The sequence below is a fragment of the Littorina saxatilis genome, linkage group LG4 (genome assembly GCF_037325665.1).
Source record: "Littorina saxatilis isolate snail1 linkage group LG4, US_GU_Lsax_2.0, whole genome shotgun sequence".
NCBI classification, from domain to species: domain Eukaryota; kingdom Metazoa; phylum Mollusca; class Gastropoda; order Littorinimorpha; family Littorinidae; genus Littorina; species Littorina saxatilis.
In genome coordinates this window covers 30,524,569-30,541,351 of record NC_090248.1, presented here as the reverse complement: position 1 = coordinate 30,541,351, position 16,783 = coordinate 30,524,569, and the positions used below count along the sequence as shown (strand labels likewise).

At 41.2% G+C, this 16,783-nt stretch overlaps 1 long non-coding RNA gene across 1 annotated transcript; it reads left to right on the top strand.

The window, feature by feature from the left end:
* The first annotated feature begins 5,634 nt into the window (after positions 1–5,634).
* On the top strand, positions 5,635–8,632 carry LOC138964466 (uncharacterized). Its single transcript, XR_011455113.1, has 2 exons — positions 5,635–6,166; positions 7,646–8,632. It is a non-coding gene; the product is annotated as an uncharacterized lncRNA (long non-coding RNA).
* The last annotated feature ends 8,151 nt before the right edge of the window (positions 8,633–16,783 follow it).

Genomic DNA, 16,783 nt, shown 5'->3' with positions numbered 1-16,783 from the left:
GACTTTGGTCATTAAAAATCTGAAAATTGTAAAAATAAATAAAAATTTATAAAACGATCCAAATTTACGTTTATCTTATTCTCCATCATTTGCTGATTCCAAAAACATATAAATATGTTATATTAGGATTAAAAACAAGCTCTGAAAATTAAATAAAAAATTATATAAAAATTATTATCAAAATTAAATTGTCCAAATCAATTTAAAAACACTTTCATCTTATTCCTTGTCAGTTCCTGATTCCAAAAACATATAGATATGATATGTTTGGATTAAAAACACGCTCAGAAAGTTAGCGCAACTACTACCCCGCTCTTCTTGTCAATTTCACTGCCTTTGCCATGAGCGGTGGACTGACGATGCTACGAGTATACGGTCTTGCTGAAAAATGGCATTGCGTTCAGTTTCATTCTGTGAGTTCGACAGCTACTTGACTAAATATTGTATTTTCGCCTTACGCTACTTGTTCATTTTTCATTTGGTCCTTTGATTGGTCCTTTAATTGGTTGGTTGGTTGGTTGAAAAAAACATTATGCAGAATAGCTTAGACCAGGCCTTTCGACCTTATTGGTTTTTTCCACAAAAAGGTCTTGGTAGTTTTCTCAAAGAGGCTGTTTAGAATTCAATTCAAGTATTATAGACCGTGACTTCTTTAATTGATGACTAATCAGCGTGCGTTTTAAATCTCTCTCTCTCTCTCTCTCTCTCTCTCTCTCTCTCTCTCTCTCTCTCTCTCTCTCTCTCTCTCTCTCTCTCTTCTATAATATAAGAGTATCTTATATATATATACCCCAAACCCAAACTCACTCTCTTTTGCCAAACCTCCTTTGCTTTCCTTTTGTTATATATAATCTACATGCAGACCGTGCACACGCACACGGTATCCGACACCGTGATCTCGTTTAGGATAACTTGTTTTCTTCTTTATCTTGGGCGTCAACAACCGAAATAGAATCGAAACCGTGCCACTGTGTCACCAGTAGCAATATATCAAGCAGGGGCCGTGAGAACATTTTAATCAGCGACTAGGTCAATACCACCTCCCGCCTTACCCCTCTCACTCAGTTATCCAATAAAACAGCCTTAGCTAAATATGGGACACAAGTATTTGTGACGCAACCGTTAATCTAATCCCGCAAATATATACCGTCCTGAAATAAAAACTGTCAATGGGATTCGGTTTTGTGACGCACATAATTACGTCAGCCGTCTCTCGTCTCGGAGCAAACCAGACCCAAACGGAGTGGCTGACCGACTGAGTCTTGAGTGAAAAAAATGCTTAAGGCGGAGACAGACGCACAACACAAAACCATGTTTTGGACAAAAACACCATCTCAAAACGTCGAAAAACGCATGTTTTTAAAGAGGGGATGTCACACGCGAAACACACAGATGAAGCGCGGTGCGTGTTTTCACAGAAATATCGGTCAGTGTCACCTTGACCCGTCCAGCTATCGCGCTGTGTTTGGGTTTGTAAACAACACGGCTGGCAGCCGGCCCGCTGATACGGTCAGTGTCAGCTTGACCCGTCCAGCTACCGCGCAGTGTTTGGGTTTGTAAACAACACGGCTGGCAGCGCCCACTGATATTATTGCCTCTCTTCAATCGTGACAGGCTCCATAGACTCTAGTTAGGATTCATGGGTCCGATACTACCCTGAATCGGCACCACATCTGAGTCGGCCATTTTTTTTCTATCTCCGTGGTGCCGGAAACCGAGTCACGTGAGTTGATCGTCCGCGCTCATTGGCTGACTTCCAAAACGTGTTTTCAGATTTTAGAGCATGCTCTAAAACTCAAAACACGATGCGAAAACACGAAACAGTGTTTTCTGAAACGCGTTTTGGGGGATGTCACACGGGAAACACGCTGTTTTGTGTTTGTTTTGAAAGAAACACTGTTTTGTGTTGTGCGTCTGACATGGTCTTTAATGTGCAGCAGGCCGGAGCACTGGAGAAAAAAAGCGGTGATGCATTTTACTGCACGACTAACCGACATTTTGAACCCCTCCTCTTGAACTCAAACGTTGCCATATTGCCCTTCTTGCTCTAGAAAGGACGGTGCACTCGTAACTTCAATGAGGTCTGACAGACTCATAAAAGTGAAGTCTGTGCATTTCCGCTTTTCAATTATGACGAAGTTTTTGTATGATTGCTGTGTCAAGAACGGTTTCCGGATTCAGCTGGTTATGCAAACCAGATGCCGTCTGTGTGCCATAAGAAAAATTTGAAGTCATTGATGCTTCGTTTAATTTCTGTGTCAGTAGGTTGTTTAAAGGACTCGTGTCCCAAACAGGAGTCTGAGTATGAGGTTAGTGATCAGGTGTACTTATGATGTGCTGATTTAGCAATAGTTCTGTCTTTGGAGCGTCAGAGTATGAGGTTAGTGATCAGGTGTACTTATGATGTGCTGATTTAGCAATAGTTCTGTCTTTGGAGCGTCAGAGTATGATCGGGTTAGTGATCAGGTGTACTTATGATGTGCTGATTTAGCAATAGTTCTGTCTTTGGAGCGTCAGAGTATGAGGTTAGTGATCAGGTGTACTTATGATGTGCTGATTTAGCAATAGTTCTGTCTTTGGAGCGTCAGAGTATGAGGTTAGTGATCAGGTGTACTTATGATGTGCTGATTTAGCAATAGTTCTGTCTTTGGAGCGTGAATGTTCCATCGCCTCCCTTGTTGTGTGTCCAACGTCCCACTTATGCAACTTCTAAAGCCCCCAGCACTGAGTGACGCGCACGTGTGTGTGTGTGTGTGTGTGTGTGTGTGTGTGTGTGTGTGTGTGTGTATGTGTGTGAGTGTGTATGTGTGTGTGTGTGTGTGGTTGTGTGTGCGTGTGAGTGCGAGCATGTGTGTGTGTGTGTGTGTGTGTATGCGAAGAGAAACTAAGCTCTCTCTCTCTCTCTCTCTCTCTCTCTCTCTCTCTCTCTCTCTCTCTCTCTCTCTTTGTCTCGCTCTGTCTCTCTCTGTTTCTCTCTCTGTGTGTCCTTTGATGTATGTTGTAGTTGAGGATGTATTTGATGAGGCACCAGCCATCCCCTGTACATACCCATACATGTATGTATTGTGCGTGTGTGTGTGTGTGTGTGTGTGTGTGTGTGTGTGTGTACCCATGTTTCCACAGGTTTGGTTGCCTAAATCACCATAAGGCAACCATCCACACGTGGATGGCAACCTAAACTCTGGATGGCAACCTAATTGTGTGGATGGTCGCTTCATTTAACACCGTTAAATTGACTTTTTTGACGGAAAGAATGTCATAACAATGTTAAACTCTGGATGGCAACCTAATTGTGTGGATGGTCGCTTCATTTAACACCGTTAAATTGACTTTTTTGACGGAAAGAATGTCATAACAATGTTCAAAATGACATTCTTTCCGTCCTCTATAGGCGACGAAATAGGTCAAATTTTGTGCATTTTTTAGTGCAAAATTCTTCGATGCCGGAGCGAGTACTGCACCCAGTGCTGTTGTAGTGCAAGTGCACTAGAAAGGCACTACACCCAGTGCCGCCTCTTAGGTAACCATCCACACTTTAGGTGCGTGTGTATGTGTGTGTGTGTGTGTGTGTGTGAGTGTGTGTTTGTGAGTGAAGGAGTGAAAGTCAGAGTGTATGTGTGTGAGAGTGGGAGAGAGAGAGAGAGAGGCTGTCATGTTTGATATATGTACCGGTTGTAACGGGTCAGTTGGCCTAAACAATAAACTTTCTGAGTTCTGAGTTCTCTCTCTCTCTCTCTCCTGTTCTCCGTGCGTTATACTGTGTCGAACCTTCAGAATTTTTTTCCCGGCCAAATCACAATTTGATCTTTCCTTTTGCCAATAGGCAGCTTATGATGTCGTTGTATTATTGGCCTAGTGTGACCTTTTCAGTTATGTTAACAGAGTGGTTATGAATTGCATTATTCCTAACAGCGGTATGAACGGTGACAGATCTGGCATTCAGAGCAACCACGTTTGACATTTGTAACGGCTGATATTATCACAGTCCAAAATGACGTGACACCTCTGTGTGTTTGGTGACAAGACGGAGTAGTTACCAACAATTACAATGGAAAACTGCATAACCCTGAACAAAAGAATCATGTATTAACTAACGGCTGTTAAAGGCACCGTCCTTCCTGTGAAAGTTCGGCACATCTTTCGTTTGGTCAAAATAGACGGTAATAAAACCGTTATTTCTTAGTAAGCTGACTGTCAGCAAATGATAACAGACATGTCTCAAAAATGATATTAGCATGAGCCGGATAATCCATCTTCTCGAAATGTCTGTTATTATGAGTTATTTCTAATATGCTGACTGTTAGCAAATGATAACAGACATGTCGAGAAAAAAGATATCAAGCATGAGCCTTTTAGGCGAATGCTGATATCGTTTGTGAGACATGTTTGTTATCATTTGCTAACAGTCAGCATTTTAGAAACTAGATGAATACCCGCTTCGCCGCCGGGTACGGCTTCGCCGGGAAGAAGTCGAGCCAAATACCCGGGACCCGGCTTTGCCGGGTGTACGCCGGCTTTGCCGGCGCACCGCACGAAGGAAGGGAGATAAACGCGCAAAACACTGGAGAAGAGTAAAAATAGTATAACGGGAATATGGATTGAGCGTTGTCGACAGTGACCTTCTAAAAATAGAAACGGGAATATGGATTGACGCCACACGAAGGAAGGGAGATAAACGCTGAAAACACTGGAGAAGATAAGGAAGAGTTACTGGGAATGGATCCAGAGAAAAACCAAAATCTGTGTTTGAAATATTGTTGAGCACGTGTTGAAATATCTCATCGAGCAGGTTGTGTCCGGGGTGTACCTGAATATGGCCACCAAATTTGAAACAGATCCATCGAGAACCTTAGGCGTGCATCGTGGACACACACACCCACAAGTCGTATATATATATAGATAACGGTTTTACCGTTTAATATGACCAACAGAAATTTCGAAGCGACCCCGCGAATTAGACAGAACAGCCGCAATGGGAACTTGAGCGCTCCTACCTGATTATGCCTGTCAATCAAAGAATTCTCGTGACCTGGGTCAGCCAATCAGAGTAACACACCTGACGTCAATCAATCAATCAATGAGGCTTATATCGCGCATATTCCGTGGGTACAGTTCTAGGCGCTCTGCAGTGATGCCGTGTGAGATGAAATTTTATACGGCCAGTAGATTGCAGCCATGTCGGCGCATATTTACCTTTCACGGCCTATTATTCCAAGTCACACGGGTATGGTAGACAATTATTAACTGTGCCTAAGCAATTTTGCCAGGAAAGACCCTTTTGTCAATCGTGGGATCTTTAACGTGCACACCCAATGTAGCATACACGGGGGGTGGTTCGGACACCGAAGAGAGTCTGCACACAAAGTTGACTCTGTGAAATAAATTTCCGCCGAACCTGGGATCGAACTCGCGCTGACAGCGGCCAACTGAATACAAATCCAGCGCGCTACCGACTGAGCTACATCCCCGTGATGAATATTCACAGGTCAAATGCGTTTGACACACAACAATCTCACAAGATAAACCATGTTGAACATGCGTTTCGGTTGCTTCGCTTTTTCTTGTTGAACAGAGAGCGACAGATTTAGAACCGACTCCAGACGGATGGGAAATGACGTAAAGATACATTTGACGTTAAAGATAGAGTCTCCACGCCGCCATCTTGGAGAGTTTTTTGCCGAATTGGGCCGATTTGAAGAGTTTGAGGAATCTAGTGTACCTTAATTAAGACGCACCTGGCTCGGTTTGCTCAATAAAGCACCAGAAGTATGCTAAATAATTAAATCAAAATGAGTAAATTGGCATTTGGTCGCGACCGAGCTCTCCACCATTTGAAGATTAAAATTGGCCGTCAAGACTGGTTTTCGTCGCCTGTGCTCGCCGAGACGGCTGCTGTCATGACAACTGGCAAAAAATGGCGGACGAACCGGACGTATCGCAAAGAGCTAGTTCATTTCTCAACGAAATTGAGTCCAGAATGAAAAGGAAACCAATGACAGAACCTGAACGGAAGCGACGCAGACGACAAACTACAGCAGAACGCAACAAGCGAACCATATTCATAGATATCAATGGGAACGATGGATACAGGAGGCTGTAAAAGTGTAAGTGTAACCGTTGGGGCAGAATCCGCCGATGAAGCGCTCGCAGAAATCCTGCTAGATTTGTAAGTACGACAATCCAAGTTCTTGTTGTGTAGATCTATACTTTTTCCTGGCCGAAGCCTCATTACATTTTTAATCAGTAATGCTTGCTGGTCCTGCCATTTCACGAAAATGGACCAGCCACTGTTTGTATCCATGTGCACTTTCGTAAATTCCGTCACTTGACGAACTCAGAACTGTCATTTTCTTCACCGCGATACACAGTTCATTGCGAAGATCGTTCTCAGTAAATCGTTCAGATTCCACGTACGATTTGTTGTCAAGAAACAACTCAAACGAAAGTTTCAAACAAATCAAACTCATCATCCTCCATCTTGCTTGTCGAAGCACCAAAGTACTGTATCGATGTAAATTGTAATGAATGCTTGATCAAGCGAGCGCATGCATACGTTTTTTTTGTGGCTGTGGCGGCTGATTCTAGTTGTTATGTTTTCGGAACACAAAGTGATGAATTCTCAGTGAACGCACTATACAGAGAGTAAGGCCCGCTTTGCTAGTGACACGCTAGGGTCCGCGCTATACTGTTAGGGGGGGTGGGGGGGTGGTAACGCCAAGAACCTATCGCCAGGCGAGTCTAACATCACTTACACATGGCTGTGCTTTGTGTACACGGGTGTCTGAGACTGTCTAGCGCCACCATTGTTTCTGTTGCTATTTATAAACTATGACGTGGACATCATTTGTAAACATGCATTGCCGAGCAGGATTCCTGCTCGGAACAGCTGATTCTGTGACGGTGTGCAGCCAAGAGGCATAAGTGAAACGGGAACAGTCATGAGGATGCAGACAGATTTTCAATACATTCATCATGTTCTCTTTTAGAAAATTAGAACAAAAAATAACAAGAGGAGAACTTCGAGAAGTAACAGGAGAATGTACGCAACAATAAGCTTTATTTTTAGGGGGATGGGTGTGTGTTGGTGTGATTGTTCCTTTGTATATTTATCATTCATTTGTGTTTATACAGTGGATCCCACTTTTATAAGACCCCCCACTTTCAGACTCCTTTGACCTTCCATTTTAAGACATTGTTTACTCAGAATTTGTTTTCATAACCTCGTTAATTTACTCCCATTTAAAGTTCATGAACTGATTTTCTCAGATTTCATAGATCACATTCCTGTACTTATTTTTCAATATTCTTCCAGTGAGGTAAGCTGTATATAAAAAGGAATATATTACTCCCTACTTCAATACTTGTATACATTTGTCAAATTATTCAGCCAGGAAGGTCTTACAATCTTTTGAGAAGTTGGCAGGAGGCGCTCCATGCTTTGACTGAAAGAGTTCTGTACCTCCCAACTATTATTAAATAAAATAGCAGGGGGCCTAAAATGTAGTCATACGCTCTTCATGGTTTCTTTGTGTAAATCATGTGGAGAAAATTACATCTTTACATAGCGTATGGTATGTTATGTAATGTATATGTGCACAGATGCATATTTTCAAAAACTCACACATACCTTTTTTTCATTTACCAGTTACTATGCGAAGACACAAGAACAGCAATCTTCTACATCTATCAAGGCAACTGGCGGACGACAACCAGTGATGCAGGAGTCAGATGTTTCTTAATTTCATCTGTAGAGGAGTCGGTGTAAGTCAATAACTCTATAATTTGCATATTGCTGTCTCTGAACCAAATGAAATGGAAGAGTGAATGATGTTTTATTGTGTGTGTGTGTCAGAGTGTGTGTGTGTGTGTGTGCCTGTGTTTTCATTTGTTATTTAGACTATGTAATTAGTTTCAAAGAAATACATGCCGTAGAATGAGTGCAGGTGAGTGGTCATATGTTTAATTTGTTTAGTTTTCTATGAAGATCATGTGTATATAATATTTATTTGTATAAGCAAATCGGCCGGGATTGCATAAGCTGCCATTGGTTTGAAAATAACTTGTCTCTTTCTTTATTATTGCGTTTTTGCGGAGAAACAAATGGTTACAGTTAGAGGACTATTATTATTAATAAATGAAACAACAAATGCACACAAATATACTCAATTGACAAGAGCATTGTTCAATTTTATTTGATGTAAATCTCAAGACCACAGCCACACATTCTCTCTGAACAGTTCAAGGGGGAAAAACATGAAACTAGTGTCTGGATTCTAAATTTCACTGTTTGAGAGATCTCAATAACCCAGAGCCATTGTTGTATTACTTCCACAGCTGCACCATGTTGTCAATGAGCACTCTTGGCTGCTGTCGTATGACCAGGGACCTAGGGTATGCAGTCATGGAGACCTGCTTTGAAGGCTCTACAAGATGAGCAAATACTTCCTGAGAAACATCCCCAACTACTGAAATTTCAGGTACATATAATAACAGTTTTTGATCAGCAAAAAGGACACATTGTAACTCTTTCAGACTTTTTAGACTCGAATAAATGATAGTTCAAATTAAAGTTAAAATAAACATCAGTTCAGTCAAATTGTGGAAACTGTTAAAAAAATGTGAGTTGCGGGATAGATTGAATAAAAACTCTAAATGTAGAAAGTCTAGATAAATACCCAAAAAAAACATTTTTCCTGTGCTTCTTCAAAAATTCAAAAGCAGGGACTGTTTGTTCAAATTTGCTATGCTCTCTACCATCATCCTGAACTCAGGTCAAAATGAGTTCAGCTCATTCTCTCCCTGACAGGATGCCTTGAGTTTCCTTGTCTGGCAAGGAAACCGATATTTTTACATATTTAGAGCTTTATGTAATGTATTATAATTTACTAGTAATACCCGTGCCCCGCACGGGATTTTTTCTTCTTCATTAATTACAGAGTTAATTATGAATAAGCAACAACAAAAACGTGTTCAATGTGCAATGGCAAGCGCCTACAGAACAAAATGCCATACATTTATTAGGAGAGATAAAAAAAGGGCACGGTGGTGGATTGGCCATGACTTGTGCAGTGACAACAGTAACATATTAAATTTAGAAGTAATTGCGACAAAGTTACCCAAAAAAAGCGCTAGCACACACAGAACAACAAAATGTGATAAAACATCAAACCTAAGAAAAGGAGCGTTCAATGTGCAATGAACTGCAAACCATTTACACAGCAGCAAACATCAATCAATCAATCAATGAGGCTTATATCGCGCATATTCCGTGGGTACAGTTCTAGGCGCTCTGCAGTGATGCCGTGTGAGATGAAATTTTATACGGCCAGTAGATTGCAGCCATTTCGGCGCATATTTACCTTTCGCGGCTTATTATTCCAAGTCACTTACTTGTACTTGTACTTGTACTTGTACGACGATTTAGGTTAAAAACCTGTACGCCGATCCACAAAGGTAAGCTGCATACGCGGGGGGGGCTAGTAGCAGCTTGGTGTGTAGACACTTGATGTGTCTTTCCAGTGTCTGTCCAGTCGTGCTTTAAAGCAGTTAACGCTATCAGCTGTCACAACGTTTTCGGGCAGGGTGTTCCAGTCTAAGACAACTCTGTCTGCGAAGAAGGCACTCCTTACTTTTGACTTGGCAAAGTTTTTAAACAGTTTAAGACTGTTTCCTCTCATGTCCCTTTCAGTGGGTGGGGGTTTGTGTAGATTGGGTTTCTGGGTAATGTATATACCTTTGAGGTATTTAAAAGTGTCAATCATATCACCCCTGCGCCGACGATGCTGGAGACAAGGAATTCCCAGGATCCTAAGCCTTTCTGAGTATGACAGTTCCTTCAGACTTCCAATCATCCTTGTTGCCCTTCTCTGGACATTCTCTAGGTCTTTGCAGAGCCCTTTAGCCTGTGGATTCCAGACTGAGTGACCATATTCTAGAATGGGCCTGACCAAGCTTTTGTACAGCTGTACGAAGGTTTCCTTGTCCAAGTTCTGAAAGGTTCTTCTAATTACTCCAAGTACTCTGTTTGCCTTTGATACTGATGTTGTAATGTGTTCCTTGAAAGACAGTTTGTCGTCAATGTGCACACCTAGATCTTTCTCTAGCGTCGTTTCAGATAGGTCATGCTGTACTCCATCTGCTGAGTTTGTCATGTGGTATTTTGCGTCCGATTTCTTTGGACCTATTTTCATGGTGTGACATTTCTGGGGGTGGAAGGACAAGAGCCATGTCTCTGACCATTCCTGGAGTCTGTCCAAGTCATCTTGGATTGAGTTTGTGAGTTCGGTTGAGTCACTTCTTGCGTAGAGCTTGGTGTCATCAGCGAAAAGCTTCACACTGTTGTTCACCACTCGTGGCAGGTCATTGATGTACATGACAAACAAAACTGGGCCCAGTACGCTGCCTTGTGGGATACCACTAGTAACTGGTGCTGGTGCTGAGTGAGAGCCGTTAACAACAACTTGCTGGTGCCTATTGCTTAGGAAGGCTTGGATCCAGTTCAGGAGTTTCCCCTGTAGTCCAATTGCTTTGAGCTTGGATAGTAGACGCCCGTGAGGAACCGTGTCAAATGCTTTTTTGAAATCCATATAAATGGCGTCAATGCAAGACCCATCCTCCATAGCTGAGGTCCAGTCGTCCAGTACTTCCAAGAGGTGAGTGACACAAGATCTTCCTTTGACGAAACCATGTTGCTCTCTGCTGATCAGGTCGTTTTCCTCAAGGTGCTGAGTTATGCTACTTCTCACTAGTTTCTCCATCACTTTACACAGGATGCACGTCAGGCTCACTGGTCTGTAGTTCCCTGGTTCTTGCTTGCTCCCTTTCTTAAAGATTGGTGAGACATTCGCTGTTCTCCAGTCTTCTGGTAGCACCCCTTCATCCATAGACAGAGTGAAGATTTTGCTAATAGGGTAAGCTAATACGTCTGCTAGCTGCTTCAGGATGAAAGGGCTGATGCCGTCTGGCCCAAGCGCTTTATTTGGGTTCAGTTTTTCCAGGAGGGTCTTCACTTTGCTCGTTATTACTGTAACTGATTCAAGGGGTTTCTCAAAGGCATAATCTGGGGCTTCTGGCATCTCTCCAGTTGTTTCTTCAGTGAAGACACTTTGAAAGAAGTCATTCAGGGTGTTAGCTTTCTCCACATTTGATGTGGCCAGAGTTCCATCTTTTCGTTTTAAGTCAGCGATTCCAGATCTGATAGTTGTTCTTGACTTCACGTATGACCAGAAGACCTTTGGGTTGTCCTTTGCTCTTTCAGCTACTTGCTTTTCCATTTGGCGTATTGCTTGCTTACATGCCCACTTGGCTTGGTTTCTAGCTCTGGTGTATCTAGCATGGGCTTCTTCTTGCTGTGCTTCTAACTGTTGATACTTTTCCTCGTCTTCTTTTTTCTTTGTTCTTTGTCACACGGGTATAGGTAGACAATTATTAACTGAGCCTAAGCAATTTTGCCAGGAAAGACCCTTTTGTCAATCGTGGGATCTTTAACGTGCACACCCAATGTAGTGTACACGGGGGGAGGGTTCGGACACCGAAGAGAGTCTGCACACAAAGTTGACTCTGAAATAAATTTCCGCCGAACCTGGGATCAAACTCACGCTGACAGCGGCCAACTGAATACAAATCCAGCGCGCTACCAACTGAGCTATATCCCCGCCCCATGTGACGCTTTCTGAAATTTCGGTCAATGTAGTGATATTTTCTTTTTACCCGGCTCGGCGCTTGAATACACTTTCTTTGTTTTCTTGCATAGCTGCTCGCCATTAGTAATGCAAGAATCTACAGCTTGGTGAAGACAGACAGTTACGAAGGAAAGGCTAAATGCGGCCAAACAAAAAAAGTGGCTACATTGACCGAAATCTCAGAAAATATGACACATGGGAGTGAAACAAACACATAAACACAGCATTAAATGAGCAAATAGTGTGCACAGTACAAAAAAAGTTTGACACATTAGCAAATAGGAATGAAAAAGTAACCCAGTGGTAAATATACAGTGGGTTCTGTGAACAATAACAAATCATATAATTGGGAAAGAATAAAACAGCGTTAAATTGTGCCCTTTTCTTAGATTTCAGTCAATGTGGACAGTCTGAAAATTCAATCAATGTGACAAAATCATTTAGTCACGCTTCAAGTTCAACCAAGATGATGAATGCTAGTTCAAATGTGTAAAAGAATATATAACACCAATCATATAATTGGGAAAGATATCTCGTCGCAGTACCCCGACAGCTCGAGTCACCCACAATGAAACGTTTGTACGATTGACTGGACTTAAACAAATTAGCGGCTACATTGACATAAGTGAGGGACATAAATGTGCAAAAAAAATGTGCCCAGAGAACAATAGTTTAACACATCACCATATTATATGTCTTGAGACGGGAAAAAAACAGCACTAAATGGAACAAAATTTGTACACTTCAGCAAACGTGTGAGTGAAAAATAAAATGTTAACTCTTACACTGGTGCAATTCTGTAACACATGTTACATGTAGCCACTGGTGAATTAACAGAGAGAAAAATAACAAAAAACGGTCATAATATTATAGGTTTTCGCATACATGGGAGGTAATCGGAACCGACCAAACAGACTCAGCCAGTAGCGCGACATGTGTCGTGACAACCAGGTGACAGTATACCTAAAGTAGCGCGACATATGTCGCGACAACCAGCCTCAGGGTTAAAATGTGAAATTGGTTCTGCGTTCTGCGAACAACAAAATGTTTACACATGCATTGTGCACAGAGAACAAAAGTTTACAGATCACCATGCATATATGGCATTATGATGGTTAGGCCTGAAGAAATACATTTGCTTTTGTTTAATATCTCTCTTGGGCTGCAAGCCAGCACAACATAATTAAAACATTTCATTTGCCGAATCAGCGCCACCAAAACTGATAAATAGGACTAAGCATGGAATATTCATTGCAGGGGCTCTTTTTTATTTGTCATGTTGTGTGACACACGTGTTGCAGTTGTCACCATGTGTAGAGTTTAAGATGATGTGATTCCTATTCTTATAAAGACAAAGTCGATCTCCGTTACACCCCGCAAAAATGTACATGATTGCCCATGGTCTTTGTTGATGTTCTTTGTCTCGTGACTTTATCGATATGTCGCAAAATGATTCCACAAAATTCAAAACAGGGATCAGATTTTACCCGCAACTACTGACTCGAGTAAATAGTGTGCACAGTACAAAAAAAAGTTGTACACATCAGCAAATAGGAATGAAAATGTAACCCAGTGGTAAATATACAGTGGGTTCTGTGAACAATAAGCAGATTCGAGATCGTCGATAATGATTTTTCATGTTTTTTTTGGTAATTTATAAATTACAAAGGAATTGATATGTAAGACAGTTTCAAGCGAGCTATTTTTCGCGGCTGTATTTACTGTGCAAACAACTCTAAATATGACAAAAGTGTCACGTGATAATCAACCGTTTGGTTTCGCCGCTCACTGGAGCAGACGATTTTTTCTGTATTAACCAGTTGACAGTGATGAAACCATATATTACGGTCTCCTTCCGGCAGCAGTCCCAAAATACAAAACGTCTCTTTCCGTGGCTGTGTCAGTTTCCAATGCGACACTGTCATTGGCACTGTCATTCTTGTGACGCTCGTCGCGTTTTCACCTGTTTTTGACCGAAACGTAGCACAGGATGCCGTTGAAAAGCCAAAGGTCTTCAGCTTTTGTTGATATTTGGCAGGCCTATTAGTTTTAATTCGGTGGCATAATTCAATGCGCTTCGTCAAAATTTCTTAAACTGAAACCAAAAGCAGACGCAAGACTTATAGTCAGTTGGAGTCGTCTCCCGTACTCCTAAACTTTAGTGTGCTGCAGACGGTTGTACCCAAACGGCTCATATCGCAAACGGTTTGGAATTCCCAAAAACGCAAGATCAGCACTACACGACTTCAGTGCACCTGTAGGCGAGAGTGCTCGGTCAATTTTGGACAATGTGTATCTTGAATGGAAAATATCGAATATCACGCTGTCCGAAGGAATGGTGTTCTTATCGGAGAATGACAGCGCTCAGTTCAAAACGATAGGACATCAGACCGCCATGCTGCTATGTGAATCGGACATTTGAGCCTTTCAATCGGTCTATGCCTGACGCCTAACGACATCCCTGCCTAGTTTAGGAAAGGGGGGAGAAAATTGCTAACGCCCTGACCCAGGGTCGAACTCGCAACCTCTCGCTTCTGAGCGCAAGTGCGTTACCACCCGGCCACCCAGACTGGTTTATGTGATTTTTCTTTGGGGTGATCTAAACCTACGCTCTAAATTCACCTTTTCAACATGCATGACTTTTGACACAACTCTGTATTTAGCACAGGCGACCAGCATATATAGCCTGTGTACTGGCCAGCTGGATCGGTACATTTTTTCCTTATGGCCTACACACATTAACTGTATCTGGCTATTTGGACTCGTTCTCCCAAATAACCATATTTGCACAAAATAAATTGTCTGTAAGCAGCATAGTGTTGTGTTTTATTGATGTCTCCCTCTTCTGCTTCTTCCAGGACGAGGGCGTCGCTTCTCTGGGCCCAAGCAAGTGAAAGGAAACTCTCATCCAGCACCAACCACCAGTGCATCGAAATCCTGGAGTGTAAACAGAAAATCATCTTTCAGTGACAAAACTTGATTCAGATTTAAACATTAAAATTGTTAAAAAAAATATGCACCAAATTTAAGAAAATTGGAGAAAATAATGAGAAAGAAGAAATTGTAATTTATGTAATAGAGCATGTCTTGGTGTGTGTGTGTGTGGAGGGGGGGGATATACACCTCTGACGGTAGAGGCTTTCCAGTATGATAGAACAGAGTTGAGGCAGGTATATAAAACAGAAAGCAATTTAATATAGATTATATCGAACACAGAAGAAGAAATGTACATGAGTGATGACACTGGTTAGTAAAACAAGACTGTCATGGGACATTGTGAATATTTGTGTAGAGGCACCTGTAACATATCTTTAGCTTCTTGGAATGAATTGCACATGATTGTCTCTTGAGACACATATATACTATATGTCACCCTCTCCTTGAAATAATCTTCTAATACTTGATTATTTAAACATGTTGTTTTGCATCATATCCATTTTGTCAGAGGCGAGTTTTGCCTCATTTGTACACATTTCTCCAAGACATTTGAATTCTGGTACACCTTTCCTTTTCATAGCTCGTGCCCAGTGTACCCATGTACTGTACAGAAACCCTCTTTTTTATGCCCCCTTATTTGTAAGGTTACTCTCTCTGATTTATGTTTATAAACTGTTATTTTAACCCTATTCTCAGACAGAATTATTTCAGAGTTTTTAAAAAAAATATTTTAATAGTGGCAACTGTCTGCTTGCACTTGCAGAGGATTTAGAGCAAATCTCACACAAGGAATAGGTACTTACTGTCATAAGGCCAGCATTCAGCTTCACCATTTAGAGGCTAGGGCTTGGAGTTTCTCCTGGCCTGGTTCCTGGATAAGTTTCTGGAAGTGGAAAGATTGTTATTTCACTTTTAAATCAGTCAATACCCATTTTTACAACTATGCCTGCTTGAACCAGGCATAAACGAGTCATAACACACCACTAACCTGAACGATGAGCAAAACTTGCAAAGTATTTCTTATGAACAATGGTGTGTTTTTTAAATTTTAAAGTGACTATTTCAAAAGAAAAGAAAGTACAGTTTTGTAAAGCACATTCATTTTTTTATATTGACAACGTGTGATTTTTCACACTTGCTTTTTTTTATTGTTTGTAAATTTTACCTCATCTAATGTTCTCATATTACGTCTAGCACATTTTCCCTTGAAACCTTAAACAATTCAGAGGAGAGAGTTTTGTTACAACCTGTACTTGTGTATTTCCTCACAGGATACATTCCATGTAAATTATAGGAAAGTATTCTGATGAATGTATAATAACAATGAATGGATCATCTTAATGACAGCAAAATAAACAATGATGTCACAAGGGTGTTGTCTATTGCATTTCTGTGTGTTTCACTATGTTATCAGGAATTTTTTTACAAAGGGCATTCTTGCACGTAAAATTATATCACACAACTGTGGTATATTGCTCTTCAGAGGAAACAAAATGTTGGTGGGCCCTTTTGACAGACAGATGCACAGCACACTTCTATCCTTGCCATAATTATAACTGTGAAATCCCCATTATACTCTTCACCCAAGAAAATAATATCTTCTGTTATTGTCATCAAAGTTCACCCTATTATTTCTTATATAACTATTTGTGCAAGTGCTATTGTCATTCATGATTCTGTGTATACATGCGTGTGTGAACCCGTGCATGGAAAGTACTAGGAAAAGGACTAAAACTAATCCTGATTTACCTTCAAATTGGTTCCTCAGCAGATCACTTTCTGTCCGCACCTCTTCCTCTCCTGCCGCCCTCTAGCACTAGTAAGGACAGCATGTTCTGCTGGAAGCGAAACTTCCATAGCCTAGACGGAATGAGAAGAGTTTACAGTTCTCATACTTCATCCTTACTCAATTTACAGTATCTGTATCAAACCTATTATCATCAAGAAAAGCTCACTTGACTTTGAAGAGCATGATTCATTCTCTATCGACTGCCCATTGAACAAATAAAATTCAGCTCTCATAAGCTTTACTAGTGCGAGTAGAATTTTTGCTTTTAAAATGGGTGTGATAATTAGTATTTTCTGTTCTACTCACTCTTGCAAGCAAAGCACACTTTTACTTTTAGTTTACCGTATGAATTGTAGCTAAAAAAAAATGCATCTAT